Consider the following 25,121-nt stretch of genomic DNA (forward strand, 5'->3'; position numbering starts at 1 on the left):
CTCATTCCAGGGACTTTCTTTATTTTTACCATTTTCTACATTGTAGAATAATAGCGAAGACATCGAAACTATGAAATAACACATATGTAATCATGTAGTAACCAAAAAAAGTGTTAAACAAATAAAAATAGATTTGAGATTCTTCAAAGTAGCCACCCTTTGCCTTGATGACAGCTTTGCACACATTTGGCATTCTCTCAACCAGCTTCATGAGGTAGTCACCTGGAATGCATTTTAATTAACAGGTGTGCCTTGTTAAAAGTTAATTTGTGGAATTTCTTTCCTTCTTAATTCGTTTGAGCCAGTCAATTGTGTTGTGACAAGGTAGGGGTGGTATACAGAAGATAGCCCTATTTGGTAAAAGACCAAGTCCATATTATGGCAAGAACAGCTGAAATAAGCAAAGAGAAACGACAGTCCATCATTAGTTTAAGACATGAAGGTCAGTCAATTCGGAAAATGTCAGGAACTTTGAAAGTTTATTTAAGTGCAGTTGCAAAATCCATGATGCGCCATGATGGAACTGGCTCTAATGAGGACCGCCACGGGAAAGGAAGACCCAAAAGTTACATCTGCTGCAGAGGATAAGTTAATTGGAGTTTGGACCTCAGTTTGCAGCCCAAATAAATGCTTTACAGAGTTCAAGTAACAGACACATCTCAACATCAATCAATCAAATGTATTTATAAAGCCCTTCTTACATCAGCTGATGTCACAAAGTGCTGTACAGAAACCCAGCCTAAAACCTCAAACAGCAAGCAATGCAGGTGTAGAAGCACAGTGGCTAGGAAAAACTCCCTAGAAAGGCCAGAACCTAGGAAGAAACCGAGAGAGGAACCAGGCTATGAGGGGTGGACAGTCCTCTTCTGGCCATCCCTGAACAGTCAACAACTGTTCAGGGGAGACTGCGTGAATTAGGCCTTCATGGCCGAATTGCTGCAAAGAAACCACTACTAAAGGACACCAATAAGATGAAGATACTTGCTTGGGCCAAGAAACATGAGCAATGTACCGGTGGAAATATGTCCTTTGGTCTGATGAGTCCAAATTTGATATTTTTGGTTCCAACCGCCACGTCTTTGTGAGACGCAGAGTAGGTGAACGGATTATCTCTGCATGTGTGGTTCCCACCATGAAGCATGGAGGAGGAGGTGTGATGGTGCTTTCTGGTGACACTGTCGGTGATTCATTTAGAATTCAAGGCACACTTAACAAGCATGTCTACCACAGCATTCTGCAGCAATACGCCATCCCATCTGGTTTGCGCTTAGTGGGACTATCATTTGACCAAGAAGGAGTGTGATGGAGTGCTTCATCAGATGACCTGGCCTACACAATCAGCTGACCTCAACCCAATTGAGAAGGTTTGGGATGAGTTGGACTGCAGAGTGAAGGAAAAGCAGCCAACAAGTGCTCAGCATATGTGGGAACTCCTTCAAGAGTGTTGGAAAAGCATTCCTCATGAAGCCTTTGAGAGAATGCCAAGAGTGTGCAAAGCTGTCATCAAGGCAAAGGGTGGCTACTTTGAAGAATCTAAAATCTAAAATATATTTTGATTTGATTAACACTTTTTTGGTTACTACATGTGTTATTTCATAGTTTTGATGTCTTCACTTTTATACTACAATATAGAAAATAGTAATAATAAAGAAAAACCCTTGAATGAGTAGGTGTGTCCAAACTTTTGACTGGTACTGTATATATTTACCCACTTTTTCTCCCCAATTTTGTGATATCCAATTGGTAGTCACAGTCTACACCTGACGAAGATCAGTTTCGGATCAAAACGTTGTCAATAAAGCGGTTAATTGTGAGCTTTAACATTGTGCGGGCCTTCTTGTTCTATACTAGTATTCTTTAATAGCCCAGCACCTATGTTTTTAAGGATGTGCGTATGACCACACATTTTTCTAGTTATAGTCCCATCGCTGCAACGCCTGTACGGACTCGGGAGAGCCATGCGTCCTCCAAAACACGGCCCTGCCAAGCCGCACTGCTTGCTTAACCCGGAAGCCAGCCGCACCAATGTGTCGACTGGTGACCGAAGTTAGCGTGCATGCACCCGGCTCTCCACAGGAGTCGCTAGAGTGTGATGGGACAAGGACTTCCAGGCCGGCCAAATCCTCCCCTAATCCGGACGACACTGGGCCAATTGTGAGCCGCCTCATGGGTCTCCCGGTTGCGGCCGGCTACAACACAGCCTGGGATCGAACCCGGGTCTCTAGTGACGCCTCTAGCACTGCAATGCAGTGCCTTAGACCACTGCGCCTCTCGGGAGGCCGCTGCTTGTGTTAGATTTACATTTACAGTCCATACATACTGGTCCCCCGTGGGAATTGAACTCACAACCCTGGTGTTGCAAGCACCAACTGCCAAAATAATGGAAACTCTTGAGTAAACGAGGAATACAAAGTATATTGAAAGCAGGTGCTTCCACACAGGTTAATTAAGTAATTAACATCCCATCATGCTTAGGGTCATGTATGAAAATGCTGAACAGGCCGTTATTTTGGCTACCATGGCTATGCCCCCATAGGATGACAATGCCCACATCCACAGGGCACGAGTGGTCACTGAATGGTTTGATGAGCATGAAAAAGATGTAAACCATATGCCATAGCCGTCTCAATCCCCAGATCTCAACCCAATTGAATACTTATGGGAGATGCTGGAGTGGTGCCTGAGACAGTATTTTCCACCACCATCAATAAAACACAGAATTATGGAATTTCTCCTGGAAGAATGGTGTCGCATCCCTCCAATGTAGTTCCAGACACTTGTAGAATCTATGCCAAAGTGCATTGAAGCTGTTCTGACTCGTGGTGGCCCAACACCCTATTCCTTTATTTATGCGGTTACCTGTACTTCCCTCCTCAATATAACCTTTTACTAATTTGATGTCAGGTATCATTTGATTGAATGAATGCGAATGAACTGAATAATGGCACCATTCATTCAACTTCCTAATTCCAATTCCAGCTCTTTTGAATTAGCCTTATATTTCCTATCAGTATCATTGTCCATTCCTTTTCATAGCACCTGGATCAAAAGCTGAAAGTGACGAATCAAAGAGCTTTATTTCGAGGGGGATGTCATCCGTTTAGTTTAACATATGGACCACAGTTGACCAGATGGAACAGATATGGAGAGAGCCATCCAGCAGGGAACCAGGTGCTATAGACGTGTGTGTGTGTGTGTGTGTATTTGTTTATGCGTGCATGAAAGTGTGTATATGTAAGTGTACATGTATGTGCGTTTTTTTAATTAGTGCAACAGGGACACGTACGATTGGTGATGTAGCCAATTATCCAAGAGCAGGGCTCTTACAACGTATGCTATTTACACACACACACACACACACACACACACACACTTTAATACTAGTGCACATCCTCCTAGATCCTCAAACATTAGATGCAATTCACAATCTTTTTGCTGTCACACACCGTACTAGGTCTCTCTCAATGTATGAGAGGGAGGGAGGGAGAGAGGGAGGGGGAATTAGGAGACAGAAGGGATGAGGGAGGAAAAGAGAGCGAGGGAAGGGAGAGACAGAAAGAGGGACAGTGAGACAGAGAGAGGGAGGCAGAGACAGAAGGAATGAGTGATGAGGAGGAAGGACAGAGACATAAACAGAGTGGCAAATAAGAAGTTGTCTCGAGTCGGTAGCGCCGCGATACAGGAAGGTCATGAAACCATGGCAACCGGCTGGGCCCCGGAGAAGGGAGGAGCAACTCTACCACGACTCGCCTCTCAGCTCAGGCACTGTGCAGCGTGGGATAGAGGGAATGGGCCACCGGGTGGGAGAAAGAGAGCGGGGGAGGGGGAGGAAGGAGAAAGACAACAGAGCCAGACAGAGGAAAGTAACAAGGGAGAAGTGGGAGGAAGATTTAGCGATATATACACGCACACACAACCGCCCCCGAACACACACACACACACACAGACAGACATTACCCTAAATGGTTGAACAGAGTTGATTTCAGATGATGAGTCATTTGAATGGAAAAAGGCCCAAAGACTATACCCCACACACACACACACACACACAGTACTGGAAGCCAAAACACAGCAAACACACAGTATAAACAGCCACCGTGCCAGTACCGCTCCTGCTGTGTGTTGGAGATATGGCTTTGATTGGCAGTATCTAACAAATACCCTACTGTAGACGGGACAATATTTCGAACAGCCAGTTATTCTTTCAGAGTAGAGTTAAAGGGCACACTTATGAACCATGGACAAACGCAATGTGCTACCGTAACATGTCCTCTTTCATGCCGTCAACAAATACAATGCATCTCAATTCTGCACAATGTAACTGCCTCCATTAATCAAAGCCATTCTCCGAACTGTATGCAAAGCGAAGCATATGAAGCTTCAAACAATATGCGTCTTTACACACACGCGCGCACACACACACACACACACATGCGCGGACACACACGTTTCACTTTCACTGTTTCACTATGTTTCACTTTGTTCCACATACATATAGAGTACCTTATGGGATTATTCTCGCTCATTATTTTTCACAGGGGTGAGAATTCAAGCATGAAGTGGCGTTTACTTATTTTTTTGGATCGTGAGTAGCGAGGGGCCAAATATAGACCATTAAAATTGTTTATAAGCTTTCGTTACGCAACTCTTGATTCAGCAATGAGTCCACTGAAGTCTGGTTAAGACTGCGGTGAAAATGAACAGACCAGACACACGACATCGCTCCTTCCCTCCCGTCTCCGGTCATATGCCTCCTGTTCTGGGGGATGTGACTCCAGATTGGGATTAAAGGTGTGTGAGATGTTACATTGGAAGAAGTCTATTGAGGGGATTAAGATTATAAGATTGATATCTAGACTGTAGGGACGGTAATCTATTTTAATGGCACAGGGAACAATACTGACCAAGCCTGTCTTTGTCTTACAATAACTACCTTTTTCCCTGGTATAGATCTATTGACGTAAATCAACAATTACTACGGTAAAACATTGGGCAACATTGCCTAGTTTCTGAATGAACTACAGATGATAGGGTATGTGGTGATTTCCGTTGAACAGTGCTTACAATGATTTCTAAGTAATTTAAGGTAACAAATGAAAATGTAGCCGCAAGCAGCAATGAAATGGGGTACCGTCTTATGAACAGGCTGAACGAGACAGTTACATGGAAGCATTATATATCTTCCCTCTTATACATGTAACAATTCAAAACACTTTTTGTCCATGCTTCAAGTTGATAGAGGGAAGAGAAGTGGAGTTATTAGGGTTTAGCTATTTACAAATGTGCCACTTTCTCAAGGAGATTTTTTGAAGATTTGATTTAAAGAAAATCCAATATGGCAGAAGTCATGTCCATGAGGCAAATTGGTTCCTTATGTTGAGAAACACTTATATACAACGTTTTGTGGTTGTACATCAAACGGGGTGACAGGGCTGAGCCTTAGACTTCGAATCCTTATTACAGTGTCACCTATGGGCCGTTTCTGGTGTAGCAGTGTGGCAACTTTTTCATCTAGTGCCAAAGTGTATTTTTTTTTTACCAATTTGGGCATTGAGATATTATCGAAATAAGCTTTAATTGCAGCTTCACTGCCAGCACCACTAACAAGTAATTACATAATTGGTATTTTACAACTGCTCATAACATCCAGTGTATCTGTACCATTCCTTTTATGACATGGTGTGATCCTCATTATGTGTTCCTACATGTCCATACCGCTTCTGCCACTAGGGATAATAAAAGTGTATATCACCAACTGAACTCAAATACAATCCAGCTTTATTTAAACTAGGCCTACATTTTAAAATGTCAACACACTTTACAGTACAGTATCTACAACATCATCTACATCATAGACAGCAATATGCCAGAGACTGTTAGCTAGTAAGCATTGGGTCTTCAACACCCAAGGTCCTCAAATCCATTCTCCCTACCTCAAGGCTTTGACAACAAGCAGGGACTTTGATTGACAATTTGTTGCTGGATGACCATTCAATTATCTCTGTTGATAGGAACACCTCCCCCAGCCCTTCCTTTAGGAGAGGGACGCAATTTCCTGCTTCCCAAAGAGTGGAATGTAATATAAAATCCATAAGCGGTTGTGATGATTTACTGCAAGATGGAGCGAGGCGCTGAGATCACTTCTCGCTCGGTGTGAACGCACACGCCGCAAACCTGAACCTATAGGGGAGGGTCCGGGTGGGCATCTATACTTGGCGGCGGCTCTGGTTCGGGGCGTACCCCCACACCGCCCGCTGATCCCCCCGCTTCTGTGTCGCCGGAGGAACCAGACCGTGGATTATTGCCGCTGAAGACTCCGGGCTGCAGGCCGCCGCTGAAGACTCCGGGCTGCAGGCCGTCTCAGGAGGCTCCGGACTGGGGAGCGTCGCTGGAGGCTCCGGACTGGGGAGCGTCGCTGGAGGCTCCGGACTGGGGAGCGTCGCTGAAGCCTCCGGACTGGGGAGCGTCGCTGCAGGCTCTGTGCCATGGATCATCCCTACAGGTTCCGCGCCATGGATCATCACTGGAGGCTTTGTGCCATGGATCATCACTGGAGGCTTCGTGCCATGGATCATCCCTACAGGCTTCTTGCCATGGATTATCCCTACAGGCTCCGGGCCATGGATTATCACTGGAGGCTTCATGCCATGGATCATCCCTACAGGCTTCTTGCCATGGATCATCCCTACAGGCTTCTTGCCATGGATTATCCCTACAGGCTCCAGGCCATGGATTATCCCTACAGGCTCCGGGCCATGGATCATCACTGGAGGCTTCGTGCCATGGATCATCACTGGAGGCTTCTCGCCATGGATCATCACTGGAGGCTTCTCGCCATGGATCATCACTGGAGGCTTTTCGCCATGGATCATCACTGGAGGCTTCTCTCGTGGAGCTGGAACGGGTCTCACCGGACTGAGGAGACGTACTGACAGCCTGGTACGTGGAGCAGGCACAGGGCGTACCAGGCTGAATAGACTCACTGGAGGGAGAGTGCGAGGAGCAGGCACAGGATGTACTGGGCTGTGGAGGCGCACTGGAGGGAGAGTGCGAGAAGCAGGCACATGCTCACCACGATAAGCACGGGGAGTTGGCTCAGGTCTCAACCCTGACTCCGCCAATCTCCCCGTGTGCCCCCCCCCCCATTTTTGGGGGGGCTGCCTCTCGTGCTTCCTTCCTTGCCTCCCAAGGCAGGCTTCTATATCTGTCCAATACTTGCCCCCAAGTCCAGTCTATTCTCTCCTCCCACTCTTCCAGAGACCAGGAATCCATCTCCTCCTGGGCATGCTGCTTGATCCAGTTGTGATGGGTAGTTCTGTAACAACCGTCGCAATGAGGGGACCAAGGTGCAGCGTGGGAAGTGTTCATCTTGATATTTATTTTTTCTCAGAACACTTAAACAAAATAATAAACAATGGAAACGAAAGCGCACAGTTCTGTCAGGTAAAACTCAAAACAACTACCCACAAAACACAGGTGGGAAAAGGCTGCCTAAGTATGGTTCCCAATCAGAGACATTGATAGACAGCTGCCTCTGATTGGAAACCATACCTGGCCAAAACATAGAAATAAAATACATAGAATGCCCACCCCATATCACACCCTGGCCTAACTAAACAGAGAAAAATGGCTCTCTCACATCAGGGCGTGACACATTCCAATATTGTTGGTTAAATTATATGCCACAATGTTACAATTTAGACACTGCATTAAACCACAATCAAAACAACATTGCCTCAATGTCAAATGCATCTTGGAAATGATGACGAGACGATGAAACAGCCAGCGCCCTGGGGGAGCATTTTAAAAATTCTGAATTTTTCCGTCAGTTATTGAGTCAGGACCTTTGGTACTATGGTTCATCTTAATACTAGTAGGTCTGAAATTAGTCCTGACAACTCACAAACCTAAACACAGCTTACAGTTAGAAAAAGAGGGTTTCCAACCACAGTTGGCATGGTAGGCTAACCCACTGGCTTGTTGACTTCAGGTTTCTGCTCCTAACTGGAAATATTCTTGCTTAAATTATCCATTGATGTCAATTGAGGTCAATGGAGATTTACCCTTAATGTTGCCTTTTAAGTTCACATTTGCCCCTCGGTTACCCCAACTGTCAAAAGCCCGGAAATGATTGTGGAACGGGAAAGGTACAGTTAGATAGGCTTATTAATGATTCCCAATAGTGTCTGTGGGCCACCAATTTTTATTGATTTATATTGTACATGGCTGGATGCACACATAATGTACATGGCACAATGCACACATAATCACCACAATGACCAGTATGTGTCACATTCATGTACAATTCAATGGGATAGCAATGGGAACTTCATTCCTGCACGTTGTTTCAAAACAAGAGCTATTGTACAAAACCAGACCTGTCCCCCTCATTATTGGGCTTTATCATTAACTATTATTCTGTTGTCTCCTGGAGCTAAACACAGTTCACTTTAACGGCAACAAATCAACGCTAAGTAGGCCAAGTCCTGCTTAGAAGTGTGTGGCCAAAAGCAAAATAACAATGGCGAGAGAGAAGAGAGAAAGAAAGAGAAAGAGCTCGAAAGATTGGTATTCTCCAAATGTAGGCTAATTAGACACAAATAACTACAGTTCCCCGCAGGCCCAGAGGTTTCTGTTTCTCTCTCTCTCTCTAATTCATGGATGAAGGGAGGAGAGAAAGAGATGGAGGCAACCTCTGTGTGTTTAGGAGTGTGTGTTGTGTCGTCGGGCCCCACAGGGGAAGTGTTGTCAGTAGAATGTTTTTCGTGACGAGCAAGAATATGATGCAGCTGGTGGTATAAGTGGTCAACGTTATTGTTTCAAGAGCGCTAAATCATTGCCACTTGGAGAATCCTAGCCACGCTGACTGCCATCACCTGCCATCTGAATACACTGAATCTCCAGCTCCAAGGGAAATTAAACAATCCAGGTAATCAGGGTTGGAATTGGGAGGGGAGTGAAATGATTAAAAACTGTATGTTTTCGAATAGAATGGAATACAGGATTTTCATTGGTGTGTTCTCAGAGTGACTTTCTCCTCTCCAATAGAATCCCTGCAGGTAACACGCTGCATGTCGTCACAGCGTTTCAAAAACAAAATCACCACACTGCTCATACCTGACAGACAGTCTGTGCACTTCACAAAACTCATGACCCAGAACTTTTGCAACATTTCAACTACAATATATTCGTGGATGTGTTGGGGTAGCTGAGGGGGAGGGGGGGGGAGTCTTCTCTTACCCCAGTCATCACAGGCCTCTCCCCTGACCATGCTGCAGCGGAATGTGAACTTGTTGAACTGCAGGCAAGTGACACCCTGAAAGCTGAGTCGAGAACAGGTGTTTCCCACTTCTGGAACACGGTCCCTGACACAGTGTACCCCAGGTCTGACACAGTGTACCCCAGGTCTGACACAGTGTACCCCAGGTCTGACACAGTGTACCCCAGGTCTGAAGCAGTGAACTGAAGTCCTTTTTTTTTTGTGAGCATGAACTTTGTGAAGCAAAAAAACACAGGAACAGACTGCCCACTGCACATCTGGACTGCGTTACTAGGATTGCCATGACAAAGTACAAGTATTGCATGAGGAGAGTCGAGGAGCAGCAGGCACACTTCCGCTCGTCAAATGATTAAGCATGTTGCTCTTACATCGGGGTGTTTATAACACATGACTAGGCTCATTTGTTCTATGAGGAGAGTCAAGGAGCAGCAGGTACAGTTCCGCTCATCAAGATTCAACATTTAATGTCACATGCACAAGTACAGTGAAACGCCTTTCTTGCCAGCTCTGAACCCAACAATGCAGCAATCAATAACAATGTAATACTAAAAATAGGTAGAACAAAGACACACAAGATATAAAAATAAGAAATAAGAAGAACACAAGAGAGTAAGTAAGCATACTATATACAGGGTCAGTTCAAGTACCATATTTACAATGTGCAGGGATACTGGATCGATAGAGTTAGATACTGTATGTATAGGGATACAGTGACTAGGCATCAGGATATATGATAAACAGAATAGCAGCAACGCATACGATGATTGTATGTGAGTGGGTGTGTAGAGTCAGTGTAAATGTATGTGCATATTATGTGTGTGTGTGAGGAAATTATGGAGTGAGTGTTTGTATGTGTGTTGGAGTATTAGCGTGTGAAGTGTGTAGGGCCGTGTGAGTGTGCATATAGATAAGAATAAAATCCAAGGGTCAACTCAGATAGTCCATGTAGCCATTTTGTGAGCTATTTAGTTAGCTATTTAGCAGTTGTTCAGGAGCCGAACAGAAGCTGTTCAGGAGCCTATTGGTGTCAGACTTGATGCACGGGTACAGCTTGCCATGAGGAAGCAGAGAGAACCATTTATGGCTTGGGTGGTTGGAGTCTTTAATGATTTTCTGGGCCTTGCTTTCACAGTGCCTGATATAGAGGTCTTGGATGATAGGGAGCTCGGCCCCAGTGACATACTGGACTGTCCACACCACTCTCTGTAGCGCCATGCGATCGAGGGCGGTGCTATTGCCATACCAAGCAGTGATGCAGCCAGTCAACATGCTCTCAATGGGACAGCTGTAGAACTCTGAGGATTTGAGGGCCCATGCCAAACCTTTTCAACCTCTCTTTTTAAAAAAATAAAATAAATATATATATATATATTTTTCACCTTTATTTAACCAGGTAGGCCAGTTGAGAACAAGTTCTCATTTACAACTGCGACCTGGCCAAGATAAAGCATAGCAGTGCGACAAAAACAACACAGAGTTACACATAAACAAACGTACAGTCAATAATACAGAAGAAAAGAAAAATAGAAAGATCTGTGTACAGTGTGTGCAAATGTAGAAGAATAGGGAGGTAGGCAATAAATACACCATAGAGGCGAAAATAATTACAATTTAGCATTAATATTGGAGTGATAGATGTGCAGATGATGATGTGCAAGTAGAGATACTGGGGTGCAAAAGAGCAAGAGGGTAAGTAATAATATGGGGATATCTTCGTCCTGAAGGGGAAGAGGCGCTGTGCGAACTACACTGCACTCGATGTGGATGGGGGCATGCTCACCCCCCTGTTTCTTGTAGTCCATAATCAGCTCCTTGCTCTTACTGACGTTGAGGGAGAAGTTGTTGTTCCGGCTTCACACTAACAGGTCACCGACTTCCTCCCTGTAGTCTGTCTAATCGTCGCCGGTGATCAGGCCTACTACCCTTGTGTCGTCAGTAAACTTGATGATGGTATTGGATTTGTACATGGCCACGCAGTCGTGGGTGAACAGGGTGTACAGGTTGGGATTAAGCAGACAGCCCTGAGAGGCCCCAGTGTTGAGGGTCAGCATGGCGGAGGTGATGTTGCCTACCCTTACAACCTGGAACCGGCCCATCGGGTAGAGAGTCATCGTTGGCCAGATCACGGCTGGGTCTTCCTTTGTAATCCATAATGGACTGTATCCATGTGAGTAAGACCTTTAAACAGGTCGACATTCACAAGACCGCAGGGCCAGACGGATTACCAGGACGTGTATTCAGAGAATGCGCTGACCAACTGGCAAGCGTCTTCACTGACATTTTCAATCTGTCCCTGACCGAGTCTGTAATACCTACATGTTTCAAGCAGACCACCATAGTCCCTGTGCCCAAGAACACCAAGGTAACCTGTGGAACTGTCTACCGAACCATAGCGCTCACGTCTGTAGCCATGAAGTGATTTGAAAGGCTGGCCATGGCTCACATCAACACCATCATCCCAGAAACTCTAGACCCACTCCAATTCGCATGCTGCCCCAACAGATCCACAGATGACGCATTCTCTATTGCACTCCACACTGCCCTTTCCCACCTGGACAAAAGGAACACCTACGTGAGAATGCTGTTCACTGACTACAGCTCAGCATTCAAAACCATAGTGCCCTCAAAGCTCATCACTAAGCTAAGGACCCTGGAACTAAACACCTCCCTCTGCAACTGGATCCTGGACTTCCTGATGGGCCACCCCCATTTGGTAAGGGTAGGCAACAACACATCTGCCACACTGATCCTCAACACGAGGGCCCCTAGAGGGGTGTGTACTTAGTCCCCTCCTGTACTCCCTGTTTACCTACGACTGCGTGGCCAAGCACGTCTCCAACACCATCATTAAGTTTGCTGACGACACAATGGTAGTAGGCCTGATCACTGACAACGATGAGACAGCCTACAGGGAGGAAGTCAGAGACCTGGCAGTGTGGTGCTAGGACAACAACCTCTCCCTCAACATGATCAAGACAAAGGAGGTGATAACGGACTGCAGGAAAAGGAGGGCCGAGCACGCCCCCATTCTCATCGATGGGGCTGTAGTGAAGCAGGTTGAGCGCTTCAAGTTCCTTGGTGTCCACATCACCAACAAACTATCATGGTCCTAACACACCAAGACAGTTGTGAAGAGGGCACGGCAATGCCTATTCCCCCTCAGGAGACCGAAAAGATTTGGCATGGGTCCTCAGATCCTTAAAGTTCTACAGCAGCACCATCGAGAGCATCCTGACTGGTTGCATCACCGCCTAATATGGCAACTGCTCGGCATCCGACCGCAAGACGCTACAGAGGGTAGTGCGTAGGGGCCAGTACATCACTAGGGCCAAGCTTCCTGCCATCCTGGAGCTCTATACCAGGCGGTGTCAGAGGAAGGCCTTAGAAATTGCCAAAGACTCCAGCCACCCTAGTCATAGATTGTTCTCTCTGCTACCTTACGGCAAGCGGTACCGGAGCGCCAAGTCCAGGTCCAAAAGGCTCCATAACAGTTTCTACCCTAAGCCATAAGACTGCTCAACAGCTAATCAAATGGCTACCCAGACTATTTGCATTGACTCCCCCACTTTTTTATGCTCCTGCTACTTGCTTTTTATTATCTATGCATAGTCACTTTACCCCTACCTATATGTACTGTACATATTACCTTAATTACCGCGACCTGTATCCATTGTATCCACATTGACTCAGTACCGGTACCCCTGTATATATAGCCTCGTTATTGTTATTTTATTGTGTAACTTTTTTAAACTTTAATTTATTGAGTAAATCTTTTCTTAACTCGTATTTTTCTTAAAACTGCATTGTCGGTTAACAGCTTGTAAGTAAATATTTCACAGTAAGGTCTACACCTGTTATATTCGGCAAATAGAGCCTGTGTAATATGATTCCACCTTAATCCTACATTGTATTTTTGCTCATTTGATGACTTTGCAGAGGTCATAGCGGGGCTTCTTGAACTTGTTCCTGACCTCAGCTGTAGCCTCATGGTTGTCTGCGATAGCCCTGTGTGAGTTAGCCCTATCCTTTAGTTTAGTGCCAAAATCAGCATTGATCCAGGGCTTTGATTGGGGAAGCAGCGAACCTTGACTGTGGGGACAACGTTGCTGATGCATTTTTACATTTACATTTACGTAATTTAGCAGACGGTCTTATCCAGAGCGACTTACAGTAGTGAATACATTCATTTCATTTCATGCATTTTTTTTGTACTGGCCCCCCGTGGGAATCGAACCCACAACCCTGGCGTTGCACACACCATGCTGGCGTTGCAAACACCATGCTCTACCAACTGAGCCACAGGGGGGCTCGTACGCATTTCCTAATGAAGCCAGTGAAGGAGGTGGTTAGCTCGTTGATGTTATCGGCAAAGTCCCAAAACATATTCCAATTAGCGCTAGCAAAGCATTCCTGTAGCATAATCTCTGATTCTGCAGACCATTTCTCAACAGAGCGAGTCACGGTTAATTCCTGTTTGAGCTTCTGCTTGTAAACAGAAAGCAGGAGTATGGAGTCATTATCTGATTTGCCGAATGGCGGACGAGGGAGGGCCTTGTATGCTTGCTTGTGGGTAGAAGAACTGTAATCTAGGCCTTTATCGTCCCTAGTGGCGAGAGAGACTTGTTGATGGAAGTTGGGCATCACGTGTCTTAATGACGTGGAATTAAAATCGCTGGCAACCAGAAAAGCACCCTCTGGATGTACATTTTCCTGCTTGGCTGAAAACCCCCCTGGGAGGTTAAAAGGTTGGAATTTGACCATCAGGTATTCCAAGATGGGTGAACAATGGGTCGACACTTCCACCGCACTTGAGTCTGCACATCAGTTGTTGTTGATGAAGAGGCAATCCCATCCCCTCAATTTCCCTGACTCCACTGTACTGTCAGCATGGTGAATGGAGAATCCATCGAGTTGGATAGCCACGAGGGCTGTCTTGTCCGCGAACCATGTTTCAGAAAAGCAGAGAATATGGCAGTTTCGAGAATCCCGTTGGTAGCAAATCAGCGATCGGAGGTCATCCATCATATTATCAAGTGACTCTATATTGTCCAGTAGAATGGATGGAAGAGGTGGCTTGTTCTCCCTTCGCATTAATCGTGCCTCTGTAACATTGGCCTTTCCTCTTAGGTAGCCCAAAAATTGGGGCGGAATTACAGAAAGAGCCAAGGCAAGATGAAAATAGCAGGATTATGCAAAACAGCGTTTTAAGCTATTAAGCAGGCTATTAAGCAGGTTTGCTCTTATATTGGGGTACATGGCTATACATGGCTATTTCTTTTTTATTTCTTTTTTATGGCTATACATGGCTATTTGTTTTATGTGCTGTATTTGGAGTGCATTTTTATAACAAATATTACATTAGCAAACAAAACTACTTAATTGAGACATGTCATTTTAATTTGCGGTTAACGCTGTAAGGTGGCGGCTCTCTCAGTGATTGAATCCTGCCAATGTGGCACCCTGGCAAAAATGTGTGACTACCACTGCTTATTTTTGGCCTCGAACCGGACCTGCATTGCCTCCAGAGTTGAACCAAACAACCCTGTGGGAGAATTACGCTCTCCCACCACAGTAGTTCCCATGATCTTCCTCGCCAGAATGGTGTACCGGGACATGCGCAGAATGAAGTTGGCTGTAACAAGGATCTCATCCAGGAGCTCTGTGCGGAGCTTTCCTGCGGCCAAAGCTGTGCCTGTGTGTGTGTGTGCTCCTCCAGCATAGTGACAGACGAGAGAGATTGGGCAGCCACCCCCTCTGCATGATACACCTTATCCAGCTGAGCAGCCGAAAAGTGACAGTGCTTGTTAGGGAGCGTAGGATTCGCATTAGCATGCCCTTGTTAGCCAACGGGGCTAGGTAGCTAGCTAGCTTTCTATCCTCAGGAGGCATGTGCACCAGCCCTGCCCCCTCCATCCCCCACAGATCCATGAACGGGGCACAGCCGTGCAGCATCAGTTTAGCTGAATGCGGGTTGGACCAGGTTGCTGTCAATGCTTCGACGATGTCAGGAAACAGGGGTAGGTTGTGCTTGACTGTGGCAGCCACATGGGGAAGATAATTCCCATCTAACCGCGATGACTTCTGCTAAGGGCGTGAACACGGCCATACAATAGATGGCCCTAATCACCCCCAGACACACCTGGCTAACTTGATTGGTCATGTAATCATTTGGCGAAGTGGAGTTTTTGGTTTAGACATTAGCGTGCGTAGCGTGTAGGGCCGTGTGAGTGTGCATAGAGATAAGAATAAAATCCAAGGGTCAACTCAGTCCATATAGCCGTTTTGTGAGCTATTTAGCAAGCCAAACAATGAACCGGCATAATGCCAACTCATACGACTACCAACACAAACTGATTGTCATAGCTGAAGTATGAATCTGCAGTTAGCTAAAGCTAACCAACTAGGTCTAATGTTCGCTAGCTAGCTAACAGGCTATAACTAGCAATGGAAATGGATTTCTGATTTGAATAATATTACTACACAGATCATACACGTAAAGTTAGCTAGCGAGCCAGCAAGCTAACGTTCGCTAGCTACCTAACAGTATGCTTTAACTTGCAAATGAAAACGACGTTCTGACAAAATTATAATATCTGAAAATAGTAGCTAGACTCTTACCCGTATACATGGATGAACGCTTCACGGCAGACTGGAACAATTTAACTCTGTTTTATTTGTATCTACATCTTGTTAGGCCAGCGTTGTGTCAAGTCTCTCCGGTTCACACTGACCGTGGCATGTGTAGAAAGTAGCCCATCATAACTTTTTTCCAACTGATCTGTCAATAGCGCCTGCTAAATTCAGGGCATCAATGTTTTTGAGAAAAGTACCTAAACTTTTGTAGTTCTCAGTGGCTAACGTTAAATCTTTAAAAAAAAGCCACAATAGAAAGGATTATCAACATACTGAGCAGCTCATGTTATAGACAGACGCATGCTACATGGAAGACCAATACAAACTCATCTCCCGGCATGTCCAGCCCATCCATTATCTCAGCCAATCATACTGTAGCTAGCGAGAAGGTTCCTGTATTTTTCCGCATTTTGATGGAGGGAAAAAAAGACAGTAAAATGCCTCTCCTGTGAAGAGACAGCAACCCCTCATGTGCGACACACACCTACCTTCTTGAAAACGGATCACTTCGCTATCTTTCCCTCCTTCCCTCTCTTTCCCCCCTTCCCTCTCTCCTTACGTGAGGAGTTTAAGTGCTGGCCTGGTCCTGGGCTCCGGTGTGGAGCAGCTGTCCCTCTACCGTCCCTGACTGGGCAAGTGTCTGGTCTGCCAGTCAGCAGCCTGGCACACAGCGGAGCTCCACCACAGAGCCTAGTGAAGAGGGGAGGCCCCAACTCAGAACCGCACCACAGAGCTGATTAAACTATCATCTCCGCCCGGCCTGAGCGCATTAGGCCCATATCCAATCCCATTAGGCTGCTCCCTCTCTTATACACACACACACACACACACACACACACACACACACACACACACACACACACACACACACACACACACACACACACACTCAAACATAAACATCAAAAAGCATTCTTTTCTATTCTCTCTTCCACACACATTTCACAGAGGGCTTCTGAGGCTCCATTCTGCTTGAAAATATCAACAAACCTATTGAACCCCCTCAAGAAACACAAATGCACACACATTCACAGCAACCCCTCACTTATCTCTTATTAGTGAGACAGAAATACTGTACATATTGATTACACACATCCAGACAATTACCTGTCAACTCCTCTTCACTACATTGCCCTTAACGCTGAACTGTTCCAAAAGCCCCTGCCAATGAATTTAACTTGTACTCCACTTTCCCTCTCTGCTTCCTTCTCCTCTCCTTCTCTATTTCACCCCTCTTCCCTCTCTCCTCTACCCTGGGAGGTGTGTGTGTGTATGTGTGTGTGTGTGTGTGCCGTTCGGCGGTGATCTGCCATCGATAATGGGGTTTCGTGGGGAGTGTACAGTAATTGGCGGAGGCTTAACGTCTGGGGGAAAGGAGAGGATTATGGGAGGGAGAGTGGGCTGCCACGATGTGAAACCCCGGGCAGGCACCCCCTCTGATTCGAGCTTAAATCTGCATTAACAGGGTCCCCACTGGCACCCACACAGAGCCACAACATACTCCCATTTTCGCCCAGTTTCTTTCCCTCTTTTACTTTCCCCTCTCCCTTCTTTTGTTCTTGATTCTGTCCTTCTAATCTCGTGTTATCATTCCGCATCTTTCTCTGTCGTTTGTTAGTTCGTTCATTCATTTGTTCTTTCTTTGGTTGGCTCATTTGGCACAACATACTCTCCATACAACAGCCATTTCCATGAGGTTGTTGATCGAGAGATGGAAGGGAGGGAGAGAGAAAGAAGCACAAAGATGGAAAGAGTGAGAGAGAGAGTAAAAGGTGCAGGGATGGAAAGATAAGAGGCAGTAAACGGTAAACAATGAAGGAACTCCTGGACCCTCACCCCTTGTATGTTGAAATGTAAGTTAACATTTCAATCTGACTTAAGGTCTGTGAACCAAAGTGTTAGCTTTGGTGCAGTGCTTTATCGCATTTTCATAATCAATCCCAGTGTCAGACCGCAAAAACTACACAGGCTTTTGTTTCCAATATAACATTGATGATTTTAAAATGTTTCTAATTTAATTTAATTTATTAGGATCCCCATTAGCCGACGCCAATGGTGACAGCTAGTCTTACTGGGGTCCGACACATAATGAAAAAAAACATTACGGAAAAAAATACTTTACAATTTACATACAGTACCAGTCAAAAGTTTGGACACACCTACTCATTCAAGGGTTTTTCTTTATTTTTACTATTTTATACATTGTAGAATATAAGTGAAGACATCAAAACTATGAAAGAACACAAATGGAATCATTTAGTAACCAAAAACGTGTTAAACAAATCAAAATATATTTTATATTTGAGATTCTTCAAAGTAGCCATCCTTTGCCTTGATGACAGCTTTGCACACTCTTCGCATTATCTCAGCCAGCTTCACCTGGAACGCCATGTCACTCAATGTATTTATAGTTTTCAGTTTCCACTTCCTCAGATGGTTTATATCAGCAATTGAATTAGGCCTATATATAATATTAGTGCACATGAAGATTCCTCTCTATTGAGAGAGAGAGAGAGAGAGAGAGAGAGAGAGAGAGTGTGTGTGTGTGAAGGGACCAGGTGAGTGTGGATCATTTCATGAATTACCTCATACCTCGTGTTCCTCGTGTTCCTCGTCCTCTAGGCCTATTTATCGCTCTGTCTCTGAATGGTTATGGTGAGCTCTCAGTCGATGATGGAACTACATTCTCTCCCACGCACACAGACAGACGCAAAGACAGCTACAATGCCACCGCTGAAGGTGACAACACGAAATCGTGACTCCCGTATGTGTCTAATAAGATAGGACCATATTATCCAACCTAACATTTACAGGGGGTCTCACAGTGGTGTCATTACGTAAAGCTACTGTAAATACCTGGATATGGCCCATTTCTTGACATGGTATGGCAATGAGTCTCTCTTAAGATTACAACATTGTAAAATGTGTTTGTAAAATAGTGCCTTTAAAAGAGCAATTCCACCACTTTTCAACCTCATTGTCACGTCCTGACCATAGTAAGTTGTTATTTTCTATGGTAGAGTAGGTCAGGGTGTGACAGGGGGTGTTCGTCCATTTTTGTATTTCTATGTTTAGTTTCTAGTTTTGTATTTCTAGGTTGTTTTTTTGTTTGGCATGACCTCCAATTAGAGGCAGCCGGTTGTCGTTGTCTCTAATTGGAGGTCATATTTAAGTTGATGTTTGTCCCACTTGTGTTTTGTGGGTGATTATATTTTGTGAGTGTGTTTGTGCCTCCAGCGTCACAGTTTGTTGTTTTGTTCCTTCAGTTTATTTTTTGTATCGCATTAAGTTTCACTGTCAAATAAATATGTGGAACGAAACCGACGCTGCATTTTGGTCCGATCATTCGAACAGCCGTGACATTCATTTTCATTATCTCCAGTGTCTACAAATGTGAAAATGGCGCATTTCTATGTTTTGTAGAAAAATTCTACCCATTGATATCATCAAAAGTCCAAAGTCCCAATGCAGGCGTTTTTATTTCAATATCAAATTAACCAATTTACCACAGGGTGATGTCACCCTGGAAAGCTGAATGTCCCGCCCAGGCAAACCTGCTGATTAGAATGTCCTGTGTAGATTGTATTTTCAACCAGCAACTATCAGGAAATAACAGCGATTTTTTTTTTTTTTTTTATCACACTTTTACAGCTGTTGTACAATATGATACAAAACACAGGATTTTGACTGCACTGGGCCTTTAACTTCTCAGTCCACAAATACTGAAGGAAAACTGTCACTGGGAGAAATGCTGCCCGTCTGTACACTTGTTGGCACCTTTCCAGCCGACCGTCAACATCTCATTGAACTTGTCTGCATTATTTTGCACTGACCCAGCAAACCACCTATGCGGCCTATCTTTTAGAGATAACTGAGTTACTGCTGAGCTTGTACTAGTATAAAAAAAAGACATTTGCAGAAATACACTGTAGTAGCCTACTACATTTTTTAAAAGAATGTTGCCAATAACCGTTCTACTTTTTAAGCAATGTCATCTAGGCCTGCACCAGTCCAGAGTGCCTTATTGTAGTCTTCCCTCCATTTTCTTACAGAAGTCTATTGGAGGATTTCACTCATTGCTACATGCTCGAAACGTACTTGCTCTCATGATTGAAGACAGCTATACTTTGGGTATAGAAGGCATGTAGTCAGTAGAGGATGAGGAAGGCTAATACATAGAATCAGTACTCCTGCAAGAGCAGCTCTAATTACAGGTTTTTGTCCTTCAGTTTTGAGCAGCTGCCAAAGTAGTCCACTACAAAAAAAATATGTTGATTTAAAAAGGAAAAAGAAAAGCACAAGTGCTAAAAGCAGAGATCGAACGCGACGACAATAGTCCTCTGAGCTTGTTCCATGCGAAAGAGACAGAAGGTGCAAAACGAATGTACAGCGAGAACAGCCACAGTTTCATACCGTCTGTCTACCTGATGATACACACGTCGCAACACGTCGCATCCTGGGAAAGACAAAGGATAGACCAGAGCAGGGATGGACAACTTTAATGGGGGTGGGGGCCACAAAAATTGGAAACTCATCATTAGGGCCCGCAGTGGCTCGCGGATCTGCGTACACACATCCATACCCACACATGCAGTCAGAGCCAGCCCTAGCCTTTTGGGGGCCTTAAGATAAATGTTGTTGCCTCCCACCCCCCTCTCCCATTGTGAGCAAAACATTTTAGCGACCACCATATTGACACCCGATAACACATTTTTGCCAATGGCCATTTAAAAAAAAAATTATGTCAAAGCTGGTTTGCTGCAATTGTACATATTTTACCATGGGGTAGAGAGAGGATTTAACAATTTTCTAACTAATTTAATGCAATTCTACTAATTTTGCCATGGGGCGGAGAGAAATTTGGGGCAGTTTTAAATATGATATTGGGGCCCCCCAGTCGGTAATTAAATCATGATTAATACAAGTTTAGACAGTTGGCCGCTAAAAAATCAATATCAACAAAAAATTGCTGACATGGGCTAATTGAGTGACTGCCAGTGACTGACATAGGAGAAAAACTGCTGATGCACAATAAAATGTACAGTGCATTCGAAAAAGTATTGTTACATTACAGCCTTATTCTAAAATGGATAAAATATTTTTTTCCCTCTCATGAATCTACACGCAATACTCCATAATGACAGGTTTTCAGACATTTTTGTAAATATATTACAAATAAATCTTCTTGGGTATGACGCTACAAGCTTGTCACAGATCCTCTCAAGCTCTGTCTGGTTGGTTGGGGAGCGTCGCTGCACAGCTATTTTCAGATCTCTCCAGAGATGTTCGATCGGGTTCAAGTCCGTGCTCTGGTTGGGCCACTCATGGATATTCAGAGACTTGTCCCTAAGCCACTCCTGCGTTGTCTTGGCTGTGTGCTTAGGGTTGTTTTCCTGTTGGAAGGTGAACCTTCACCCCAGTTCTGAGTGCTCTGGAGCAGGATTTCATCAAGGATCTCTCTGTACTTTGCTCCATTCATCTTTCCCTCAAGCCTGACTCGTCTTCCAGTCCCTGCCGATGAAAACATCCCCACAGCATGATGCTGCCACCACCATGCTTCACCGTAGAGATGGTGCCAGGTTTCCTCCAGACATGACGCTTGGCATTCAGGCCAAATAATTTAATCTTGGTTTCATCAGACTAGAGAATCTTGTTTCTCATGGTGTGAGTCCTTTAGGTGCCTTTTGGCAAACTCCAAGCGGGCTGTCATGTGCCTTTTACTGAGGAGTAGCTTCCGTCTGGCCACTATACGATAAAGGCCTGATTGGTGGAGTGCTGCAGATATGGTTGTCCTTCTGGAAGGTTCTCCTATCTCCACAGAGGAACTCTGGAGCTCTGTCAGAGTGACCATCGGGTTCTCGGTCTCATAGCAAAGGGTCTGAATACTTAGTTGTTTTTTTATATATATAAATTAGCAAAAATGTCTAAAAACCTGTTTTTGCTTTGTCATTGTGTTGTATTGTGTGTAGATTGTTGAGGGAAAAATTAATGGAATACATTTTTGAATAAAGCTGTAACGTAACAAAATGTGTGTGTGGGGGGAGGGGGGGCGATCCGTAGGTGTACAAAGGGGGTCAGTTTCCCATCCCTGGACCAGAGGGAAGGAAGAGGAGGAGCGACAGAGTAAGAGAGAGTGTAGGGGGAAAGAGGAAAATAAGACACTACATTTGCGGCTAGTAGAGAGCTTTTCATACTACAACCGAACCGAGTATAGCCAAACCAAGCTGTACTGAGCTGGCCCACCGTAGTAGCTGGAACCATGCGGAAAAGGTGAAAAGTAAATATCCAACACGTTTGGCTTGGTTCAGTACGATCGTGTGAAATGGTTATACTGTAGGAGCCCCTAAAAACCCATTCCATGTTATGTCATGTCAAACATAACCTTATGGCAGAAAGGGGGAAACTGAAGCTGGGGGATAAAAAGGTAAGCACACTGCATGAGAAACGGAACTACATGGACAGTGCCTTCGAAAAACATTCAGACCCCTTGACTTTTTCCACATTTTGTTACGTTACAGCCTTTTTCTAAAATTGATTTTAACGTTTTTTTCCCCTCGTCAATCTACACACAATAACCCATAATGAAAAGGAAAAACTGATTTTTGGAAATGTGTAAGGAGTGCGTACTGGCGGCAGAGAAGTCAGACGCAGGAGAACAAAACTGTGTTTCCAAACGGCGTAGTTTAATAAAAATAATAATAAAAATAACCCGACGCACACCAAGACAATCAACAAGCACTTACAATAAACAATCACCGAGAAGGACATGAGGGGGAACAGAGGGTTGAATACACAACATGTAATTGATGGGATTGGAACCAGGTGTGATGGAAGACAGGACAAAACCAAAGGAGCCCGAACAAGGAGAGGGACCAACTTCGGCGGAAGTCGTGACAAAATGTTTGCTAATTTATATGAAGAAAACCCCACCCAGAAATATCACATTTACATAAGCTGTACTCTGTACCCTGTACTCTGACATGCACTGTCAACTGTGGGACCTTATTTAGACAGATGTGTGCCTTTCCAAATCATGTCCAATCAATTGAATTTACCACAGGTGGACTCCAATCAAGTTGTAGAAACATCTCAAGGATGATAAATGGAAACAGGATGCATCTGAGCTGAATTTCGAGACTCATAGCAAAGGGTCTGAATACTTATGCAAATAAGGTATTTCTGTTTTTTATTTTTAATAAATTAGCAAACATTTCTAAAAACCTGTTTTCGCTTTGTCATTATGGGGTATTGTGTGTAGATTGCTGATACATTTTTTTATTTAAACAATTTTAAAATAAGGCTGTAACGTAACAATATGTGGAAAAAGTCAAGGGGTCTGAATACTTTCCGAAGGCACTGTATACCTTTGCTTTTCTAGAATTCTATAGAATAACATTACACTGAATGAAAACATCCTGCTATCAGTAAAGCTGGAGTGCATTGAAATGAGTCTGTTGCCTACTGTTACATTCCTGGTGACAGAGGTGCTGATGGAACTCCACAGCTTAGCATTAAATTGATATGTAGCATCACAAATGGAATCCTATTCCCTTTATAGTGCACTACCTTTGAACAAGGCCTTGGTTCCAGTATATCCTATCCCAGTGTCATCCAGCTGTGAATGAATGTCTACCTTATGCCATCTCCCCCTGCCCCCCCCACTCTCTCTCTCGTTCCCTTTCCATTTCTCTACTTCCCTCCCTCTCTTGAGACAGTGACTTGGCAGAGCAGAAAATTAGGAGAAATTTGATTTGAAGAGGTACTGAGTCCACCATATTCCTCCCTCTCCTGTGCACCCCATGCCTTCTCCAATACTATAACTTTGAAGCAGAACAATAGTGCAACAGCAGATTGAGGTTTCCCGAATCCCCCAATTTTGCCAATGCTGTGAAGTGTGTGTGTGTGCGCGCGCGTGTGTGTGTGCACGTGCATGCGTGCGCAATTACACCAAGAAATATCAAAGCTAATACTCACCATCCATTTCCAAATCTCACTCTCAAATCCGCACTTTGACTTTCTCAACTACATGCACGTCTCACGCAACTCTTATCTGAATTCACAGTCGGTGGCTACACACATTTAGAGCGAATTAAATTGCACTGTGTCTAATTAATTAGGGGTTAGTGCAATTTGAGATGTATGACGGGCTACCGTTCGACTGAGCGCATAATGTGAGTTGGCGTGCGTGTGGCAAGTACACTACACTTGAGCTGAGACAATCTGTTCCCTCTCTGTGTGTGTGTGCGCGCGTCGCTCGCTCAGACAAGGTGCATGAACCGCACCGCACAGCGACAGAAATCCCATGTTTCTTTCACAAAAGTTTAAATACAATCCTGGAAACCGAGGCCAGGGATTCCAAACAAAGTCAAAAGCTGTCACCTGTCACAGTTATTTGTGTTGTTGGCTGAATTCTCTCAGTAAAATAAAGAACAACGAACAGAGCTCATATGGCTTTTTTGATGCCAGACAAATCACCATTTTGTTTTACACGTCCTTCACTGGGTTCCATTCAAAACGAATCAAAAAAGCTAATAATATTATATCATATTAAATTGTCTGATTCATGGTCGTGACAGAGCTATATACACTAGTGTCATTGCCATGTTATACGCATGTAATTACGCAGAAATCCAGTTTGAAACCACGACAGGAATTCAAGAAACCACGACAGGAATTCAACTGTGCGTTCCCAATGATGAGAACTAAATTAACTTGACCAAGATTATGTGAAAAATATCAGGTATTAAAATCAGGAATGGTGTAGGCTATGGCTATATGGGCACTTGGCCACAAACATAGAAACTGTGATCGCTGTTGCAATACTTCCCAAGGAAGTTAATGGGCATAATTTCATGTAATTACACTATAACAATTTGTTTCATCCCCGATGTCACGTGGCCACAGTGATAAAGATTAAAACTTGAATCGGCAAGGGGTTTGATCGTCAAGGGGTTTCCCCCTCTCTGTTTCTCGCTCTCTCTATCTCACTCACTCTCTCTCTCTCTCTCTCACACACACACAGCCCACACGCCATATGTTTTACTTTCCATTGAAAATCCTATTTTCCCTAACCCTAACCTTATCCCTTACCCTAATCTTAAACCCTAACCATAATGTCTAACCATCATTCTAATCCTAACCCTAATTGTAATCCTAACCCTAAACCTAACCCCTAATCTTAAAATAGCCTTTGTCCTCGTAGGGATTT

The 25,121-nt window shown here is 44.4% G+C and overlaps 1 protein-coding gene across 2 annotated transcripts in view; it reads right to left on the reverse strand.

Moving 5' to 3' along the window:
* The window catches only part of lhfpl4a (LHFPL tetraspan subfamily member 4a), a 64,563-nt gene that overhangs the window by 37,974 nt on the left and 1,468 nt on the right, over nucleotides 1–25,121 (reverse strand). The gene's annotated exons all lie outside the window — the stretch shown is intronic.

This window comes from Salmo salar, chromosome 12, assembly GCF_965601325.2.
Source record: "Salmo salar chromosome 12, fSalSal1, whole genome shotgun sequence".
Lineage (NCBI taxonomy): Eukaryota > Metazoa > Chordata > Actinopteri > Salmoniformes > Salmonidae > Salmo > Salmo salar.